The sequence below is a fragment of the Protopterus annectens genome, chromosome 14.part0 (genome assembly GCF_019279795.1).
Source record: "Protopterus annectens isolate FY-2018-M chromosome 14.part0, PAN1.0, whole genome shotgun sequence".
Classification (NCBI taxonomy): domain Eukaryota; kingdom Metazoa; phylum Chordata; order Ceratodontiformes; family Protopteridae; genus Protopterus; species Protopterus annectens.
In genome coordinates this window covers 49,229,480-49,238,246 of record NC_056748.1, presented here as the reverse complement: position 1 = coordinate 49,238,246, position 8,767 = coordinate 49,229,480, and positions in this window count along the sequence as shown.

Here is an 8,767-nt window from a genome sequence, read left to right as displayed (position 1 = left end):
CATTTGTGCAAGACTAATGATAATTTCTGTACTAGGAAAAGTTGGGATTTCATGTTGATAGGGTAGGATAATAATTAGGTTGGCTCAAAACATAGAATAAAGCTATGTCCCCTTCATGTTTGTTTGTGTGATTAACTCTAATTATATTATACCCTGTAGGAAGGAAGGAAGGTATTGTTCAGAATTTGCTGTTCCAGACAAGTTTCATTTATAGAGAAATTAGATTTCATTAAAGTGATCTATAGCTCAATAATCTCATTGGGTGAGGTCTCTGGGTATCTATTTTGAAGGGATATTTTCCCTGATGTACTCCACCACCATTACCGGTAGGGCTGAAAGTAGTGGATCTGAAAGCCTGGTAGGCACAAAACCCAGGCACAGAAGGGATATGCTCTAAGAATTTGAACCATATTTTGGTAACAATGCATATATGGATGTGTTTCCATTGCAGAAGTGCCTTAAGGTCAAGTGTTTACTGTTCATAGGTTCCTAGGTTCATAGGTGTGTAATAGGCTAATGGCCCTGGAGCCTTTACAAGCCTAGCCCATAGAAGTGCCCTGGCATCGTGCCACCTGACATTAGTTCCCAGTGCCTCTATCAAGTAGAGCCACTGGAGTGATCCCCGGGATGAACTTTCTGTTTCCCATCCACTCATCAAGATTTCTCTTGAAGACAGCAGGTGAAGTGCTCTGCTTGACACGTATGGAAAGTCTATTCCAGAGCATGGGCAGTCTCTGGGTTATGAACCTGTCCCTCCAGCATGTTCTATTGATTGTGGTAATGAGGTTGAGGTCTCTGGAGCGTGTGGTGTGGAGGTATTGGGATTTATTTAGATGTAGCATTTCTAACAGAGCTGGGTCAGACATGGCTTTGTACGTCAAGCAGAGATCGCCTCTAAGTAGGCGATATGAGATAGAGAATAGCTGGAGTTTTTTGAGTTTGTCTGTGCAGGACACGTGTTTAAGGCCTAGGATCCTTTTCATGAGCTACTTTCATGGCCTTTCCAGCTGCTGCATGTGTCTAGTGAGGTACATGCCAAATGGGTCATTATACTCGATGACTGGCCTAATGAGGGAAGAGTAGAGGGAGACGATGACCTCTTTCTTCCTGGATGCAAAACCCTTGGTAATGAGATGTGTCACATAGAAGGACATTCTGACCACAGTGGCAATGTGGTGGTCAAAGGAGAGGCTGCTGACAACCTGTGTCCCCAGATCTCTTATAACACCTTCAGTGTTCAGTGGGCTCGCATCAGTGTGGTAATTAGTGGGAACTGAGTTTTTCCCACAGGGGATAATGCCACATTTTTTGGCATTAAGTTTAAGGCCATGGTTTCGACACCAGTCATTGGTCTCAGTGAAGCCTTTCTGTAGGATGTCTTCATTACTTGGGGAGTTAATAATGGCTCCCAGCTTGCAGTCGCCTGCGAACTTTGTCAGAGTCCCTCCGTGTTGGCCTGGACTTCTGAGAAATAGATGCCAAACAGGAGAGGACCCAGGACCGATCCCTGTGGGACTCCACTCGTGAGTGGTTGGCAGTCTGACTTGGAGTCAGCTACTTTCACACTGTGGGTTCTATCTGTGATTTACAACCCACCTAGAGATATAGGGATCGATGTCTAGTTTTGTGAGTTTATCAATAATTCCTGAGTGTGGAATGGTATCAAAGGCCTTGGCCAGATCGAGGTAGGCTGTATGAACTGCTTTGCTCGCATCCACAACTCTGGTGACTGACTCAAAGAAGTCAACCAGGTTGAGCAGGCATGATCTACCTTTCACAAAACCAAATTGAGTGGGATCTAGAGTTTGGAGATTCTCTATATCCTTGTTAATAATGTCCATGATGATGCACTCCATAGACTTACATTTCAGACTCGTCAGGCTAATGGGTCGATAATTCCCAGGGTCTGTAGTTGCTCCCCCTTTATGGAGAGGGATGACTGTAGCAGTGCGCCATTCAGTAGAGACAAAGCCTGAGGTGAAGCTGTGATTGAACAGGGCACACAGATGTGGTGCCAATTCACTTTGTAGTTCATGTAGAACACATCCAGGGATATTGTCAGGTCACATGGAAGCTGTATTCTTGGCCTTGGACAATGCAGCTGTAATCTGTGCTGCATTAATGCTGGGTGCTTGGCATTCTTCCGGTATTGTGATTGGTCCTTTGGGGGGAGGGAGGGGTAAAGTTGGCACCGAATCTGTCGGCCAGTATGTTGGCAATGTCTGTTGGCTCAGTATAGGTGGTACCATTGTGCAGTAACTCAGAGCAAACCTAGGTATTGCCATGGAGATTCTTGATATAGCTATAGAAAGCTTTATGGTTGTTTTTAGTGTCTGCCGCAATTCTGCCTTCATAGCTGGCTTTAGAGGTTTTGATGAGGGATCCCAACTTTTTGTTGAGGCTAGTAAGGGAGCTTTTCCAGTCTTGGGACTTCATCTTTTTCTGCAACAGTTTCTTCCTTCTATTGTAGAGTTTATTAATTGCAGAGGACCACCAGATTGGCTTCCCTTTTTTTGGAGGAGAGCGTCTTAGTTCTGTTGGGTATGGCTAGTTCCATGCATTTATGTATGTGTTCGTACAGTGCATTGTTGTATAATTCAGCAGTCATGCTTCTATTTTCCATTGATGTGGGTGCCATGAAGTTAGTCACCTCTGCTTTTAGGAGCCCAAAGTCAGCTTTGGAGAAATTGTTCATGGTGGTTACCTTTGCAGGGGATGTGGGTGAGATGTGGATTTCCATGGTGATTACTTTGTGGTCGGCTCTAACCAGGGAGGAATTGACTATTGGTATAGAGCAACGATTGCCCATGTTAGTAATAACCAGGTCAAGAATATTGCTTCCTCTAGTGGGGGTAATAATGAGCTGGTCCAAGGCACTGGAATTGATGAATTACAGGAAGCGTTGGGCCAGTGTATTGGTGCATGAGTAGTTTTCCCAGTTGATGGAGGGGTAGTTGAAGTCACCTAGTATGAGCATGTTGGGTTGGACCCTAATAGTTTCCAGGGTGCTTAGGAACATGGAGTGAGAGTCTTGGGAAATGGTTGGGGACCTATAGCAGGCTATGACCTGAATCACCATCTTACCAATGTTAGTTGTACCTGAAGTATCTCAGATGCATTATGCTGGGCTACTAGACTGGAAGTGTGCATATCCTTTATGAATATGAGGACACCACTGCCTTTGGAGCTTCGGTCCATGTTCTGGGGCCGAAAGGTGTGGAATGAGTTATAGCCTGGAAGCGCAGTGGTGCTTTCTGCTGCTTTAAACCAGCAAGGCTCCTGGCTTTGAATGGAAGCACGTTGATATCATCGTATCTGGGATTTCAGGTTAGCTGTTTATAGCATATAAAGTACACAATACATTCTTTTTGTCTTGCTTAGAAGAAGCTTATACTACATGATTCGGAAATCAAAATGAATCCTATTCATAAGGAAATTTTAACTTATTTTTGAATTCACTAATCTCAGGGGAATTCCATGAAAGTAGGCAACAATGCATTGCATAGTCTGTGTGATGAAGGAGAAAGCCTGACCCACAGATCTCAGTAGTTTGTGAGTTACTTAGGATGAAAACATCCAACAATACGCAGAGTTCTTTGCTTATATGTAGACAAGTCTGGTGCTTTATGCTGCATAACAGGTCAGACACATGCATTTGTACATGGCAATGCAAGGGATATGGGTAGAGCCTTTTGGCAATGTACAGCCAGTGAATTATACTTACTAGAATGTAGCAGCTGTCATAGTAGGGGCTGACTTTAATGCATTGTAAAAGCAATACCAACAAAACAACAGCAGTAAATGGGAGCCATTGAAACTACACTATTCAGATATCTTTCCAAATGGCCTCTTTGGCTTCATTCTGCAAAAATTGGTATATTTGTTGTAGATACTCAGTTTATATCGTATTTTACAGCTAAGTTGGCTGTACCACATAAACTAATTTTCATTAACCTAGTTCATTCAATAAGCAAAACACATAATATTAAAGGTGCAGTGCAGCCAAAGTTTCAACACAGTAGGCAGCAAATATATTGAAAACAGCAAGAGGGCATAGTATACTTTTGCAGTGGAATGGGCTAAAAGTTTTAAGTTATCTCAGTGTTGCATTGCATGTGGTGTGTGAGTTGAGGTATGTACTGTGTTTAGCTGTATATGAGTTGCATTTGCATGTGGTGTGTGAGCTGAGATACGTACTGAGTTTAGCTGTAAATCAGTTACATTTGCATGTGGTGTGCGAGCTGAGGTAAGTACTGAGTTTAGCTGTAAATGAGTTGGCATTTGCATGTGGTGCGTGAGCTGAGGTATGTACTGAGTTTAGCTGTAAATGAGTTACATTTGCATGTGGTGCGTGAGCTGAGGTATGTACTGAGTTTAGCTGTAAATGAGTTGCATTTGTATGTCATGCGTGAGCTGAGGTATGTACTGAGTTTAGCTGTCAATCAGTTGCATTTGCATGTTCTGTGTGAGCTGAGGTATGTATTGAGTTTAGCTGTAAATGAGTCGCATTTGCATGTGGTGCGTGAGCTGAGGTATGTACTGAGTTTAACTGTAAATGAGTCGCATTTGCATGTAGTGCATAAACTGAGGTACGTACTGAGTTTAACTGTAAATGAGTTACATTTGCATGTGGTGCGTGAGCTGAGGTATGTACTGAGTTTAGCTGTAAATCAGTTACATTTGCATGTTCTGTGTGAGCTGAGGTATGTACTGAGTTTAGCTGTAAATGAGTTACATTTGCATGTGGTGCGTGAGCTGAGGTATGTACTGAGTTTAGCTGTATTAGTTGTAAATGATCCAGTTTTAATAAGTGACAGTGTGGATGCAGGAAAATAATTCGATCCCTAAGTGCATATCCAGAAAAGTCCTTCCTGGCAGACTCAAGAAAGGATAAAGGCACAGCCAGTTCTAGGAAGGAATTAGATATGGGGCATACATGCCTAATTTGTACTATAAATGTAATTTTCTGTTTAAGCAGGGGAAGTACTTGATATGAAGTGATTTAAACATTAATGCACATAGTAGGTGTATTGCCATTTGCCTGATTTTTCCATGGTAAGGCAGTAGGGATCCTATATGGCTGAGATGTTTATGAACTGGCAGATGTTGTTTGGTGTTACTTGAAGCTTTTTCCTGCTGGAGATGTGGATTAACTGTTATGTTTGTTTGTGTCTTTCGGCTTTTCCCGGTTAGGGGTCACCACAGCGGAACTCCGGTCCGCTAATGATTGGCAGTAGATTTTTACATGCTGGCTTGCCGGGCCTAACGCGCAACCTTCAACGAAGGAACGCCCATTCATGCATGTCACCACACAGAAGATGCTCTAACTGAGAATCGAATGTGCAACGTCTAACTGTGAGGCACCAACGCTACCGCAGCACCACCAACTGTGATGGAGGCTAAATCATATTGTAAGACATGGGTAAGCACCCATTTCCTCAGGCAGTCTGGAAATTGTGTTAGCTTGTAGTAGATGCCAACTACCAGTTGTGTACTTTCTTTGCAACTTTGTGAGTATGTCTGGAGAATAACAAAGCAGGAGCCAACAAAGCACCTACATACTTAAACATATCTTAGGTTCAAAGGTGTTTACTAGGTTAATGACCACCATAGCCTTTTTGAGCCTAGACATGCATCCCAAATCTCTGCCAAGTTCTGGTACCCTTGGTAAGTGTAAGCAGGGGCTTGGGAGATTAAACATTTACAAGCAAGGTCCTGGGAAATTAACCATTTACAGGCTGCCATTGTCCTGTTTATATCAGAGGCAAGGTTTAGGTCTTTAGAACAGGCAATTCTGCAGCTGTTTGTTTTGTGGATATGCAGGAGCTCCATCAGGGTGGAGTCTGACAATGCCCCTGTATGCCAGGCATAGATCTCCCCTAAAAAGCCTGTAGGAGAAGGAGTACAGGGATAGGTCTTTGAGGTGGTCTACATAGGACATGCTATTTACACCCTGTATTCTTTTAGTGAGGAACATCTATGGACATTCCAATTGTTGGATGTGCCTGGTTAGGTATACCAAGTGTGGCATTGTACTCAATGATAGGTCTGATGAATGCTGAATACAGTGGAACAATGATCTCCTTGGATCTAGATGCCATACCTTTGTTTATAAATTGCACAACATAGAATGATTTCCTCACTACCGTAGACACATGATGGTCAAAGGCTAGATTACTGCCTACATGTGTCACTATGTCCCTGATTACTGGGCCGACTCTTAGGGGTGTGTTTTCAATATGATAATTATCAGACATGGCTGACATCCCAAAGGATAGTATTATGCATTTCTTGGCATTAACTTTTAGTCCATGGCTCTGACACCAGTTATTTGTCTGTGTCAGCTCTTCTTGGTGAACATTAGTGTCAGTTGGGAGGTATGTTACTGCACCTAATTTGCAATTGTCTGCAAATCTGATCAGCCAAAGGCTCTTGGAGTTGGTTTTGACTTCAGAGACGTAGATGCCAAAAAGGAGCAGTGCCAGGACTGATCCCCGAGGGACTCCTCTGGTGACTGGACTCTTTACAGAGGTGAATTCCCCAATTCAAACTTCCTGGGTCCAGTCTGTGAGCCAGCTGGCTATCCATCTGGTGACATACGGGTTTATACTTAACCTCTTAAGTTCATCAACAATGCCTGAGTGGGGTATTGTGTCAAATTCCTTGGCCAGGTCAATGTAGGCAGTGTGAACCATTTTGCCCTCATCCATTCCTTTGTTGACCTTCTCAAAGAAGTCCACCAAGTTGAATAGGCATGACCTGTCCTTGACAAAACCAAATTGGGTTGGGCCCAGTGCCTTGAGGTTTCCTATGTCATTACTGATCATTTCTATGATAATTCTTTCCATGCCTATGCATATGAGACTAGTGAGACTTATGGACCTGTAGTTTCCAGGATCTGTAGATGAGCCAGCTTTGGGCAGAGGGATGATGCTTGCTGTTCTCCATTTGTGAAGCACAAAGCCTGTTTGGAGCCTACATTGATTTTTGGGGGACTGATAGATCATGTTTCATGCTATTTAGAAGGATGCCTGTGATATTGTTAGGGCCCATCGATGCAGTGCTCTTGGCCTTAGAGAAAGCATTGAGAACCTCTTCCCTGGTGATAGTGGGGGAGTTATATTTGATGGTATTTGTTGAGGGGAGGCTGGGTGGGGGAGAAGGGTAAAGTTAGAGCTGAACTCTTCTCCCAGTTCGGTTGCTATATCTTCAGGCTCAGTATAAGTTGGTCCATTAACAATGAGCTCTGCACACAATTGTGTATTGCCTTTGAGGTTGCATTCATAGCTAAAGAATGCCTTGTGTTTGTCTTTGGCCTGGGAAGCCAAATTTACTTCAAATTTGGCTTAGTTAGACTATTTGTCCCCTGAGTAGTTTGTTTAATTTGATGAGGATGCATTTTTCCTGCTGGGTGCTGCACCTCCTAATTGTTGCTATGATTTTCTTCCTTCTGTTATACAGCCTATTGATGTTGGGATTCCACCATGGTGGCTTATTTTTTCAGTTAGTTCTGTACTTATTCTTACAACTATCTTTAAGTAGCCATTAATCTGCATGTATAGGATTTCTGTGAACAGTTCCATGTAGGCTTCAGTGCTCCCAGGGTTTAGGGGCTTGAAATGTTGCCATGTTAACACTTAATAGTAGGAAGTTAGCCTTAGAGTAGTAGTTCCTAAACATTAAAGAGTTATCTGGGGTTCCGGGTTTAATTTTTACTTCAAAGGAAACCATCTTGTAGTCTGACCTCACCAAAGAGGACATTACACTAGGGGTTGTGCAGTGCTGTCCTATATTAATGAGGACCAGATCCAGTATGTTTGCAACCCTGGTTGGCTTATTGAAAATCTGGTCCAGGGAGTTTGTGTTTACAAAACCCTAGAATTTCTGTGTCTGCATATTTGGTGTCGTATATGATTCCCAGGGTCTACTACACTAAACCGACAGCACACAACACCGACAACCACAACACAGACACCACAAGAACGAAACCGTAAAAACACGAAAGTTCACATGCCTGACAAACCACAATCCTGACAGTTAACAAAACAAAAAGTTCGCTGTTCCACACAACACACACACAACACAAGCACACCAACAACCTAAAAACCTACACTACACCTTACAGACAACTATCTATGCACTAACCTTAACCCAAACCCTAACACTAAGGTCCATCACTATTGCACACTTACCTTACACGCACCCTAACACTAAATCCCTCACTATCACACACACACCTTACCCGCACCCTAGCCCTAAATCCCTCACTATCGCACACTTACCTTACCCACACCCTAACCCTAAGTCCCTCACTATCGCACACTCACCTTACCCACACCCTAACCCTAAGTCCCTCACTATCGCACACTTACCTTACACACACCCTAACACTAAATCCCTCACTATCGCACACACACCTTACCCGCACCCTAGCCCTAAATCCCTCACTGTCGCACACTTACCTTACCCACACCCTAACCCTAAGTCCCTCACTATCGCACACTCACCTTACCCGCACCCTAACCCTAAATCCCTCACTATCGCATACTTACCAAGTTGCGCTCACACATTTCCCATGTCGGTGTTTTCGCTGTAAGGATTACAAGTTGCCGGTTATCTGCTCCGTCGGTCTTCTGGCGTCAGTGATGTGATTGTCGATCTTCCGAGCTGTCAGTCTACCATAGGGAACCCAATTCCCATTTAATAATGGAGTAATTAAAGTCACCCATGAATATGAAATTGGGCTGGATGTTGACTGTTTCCAGTA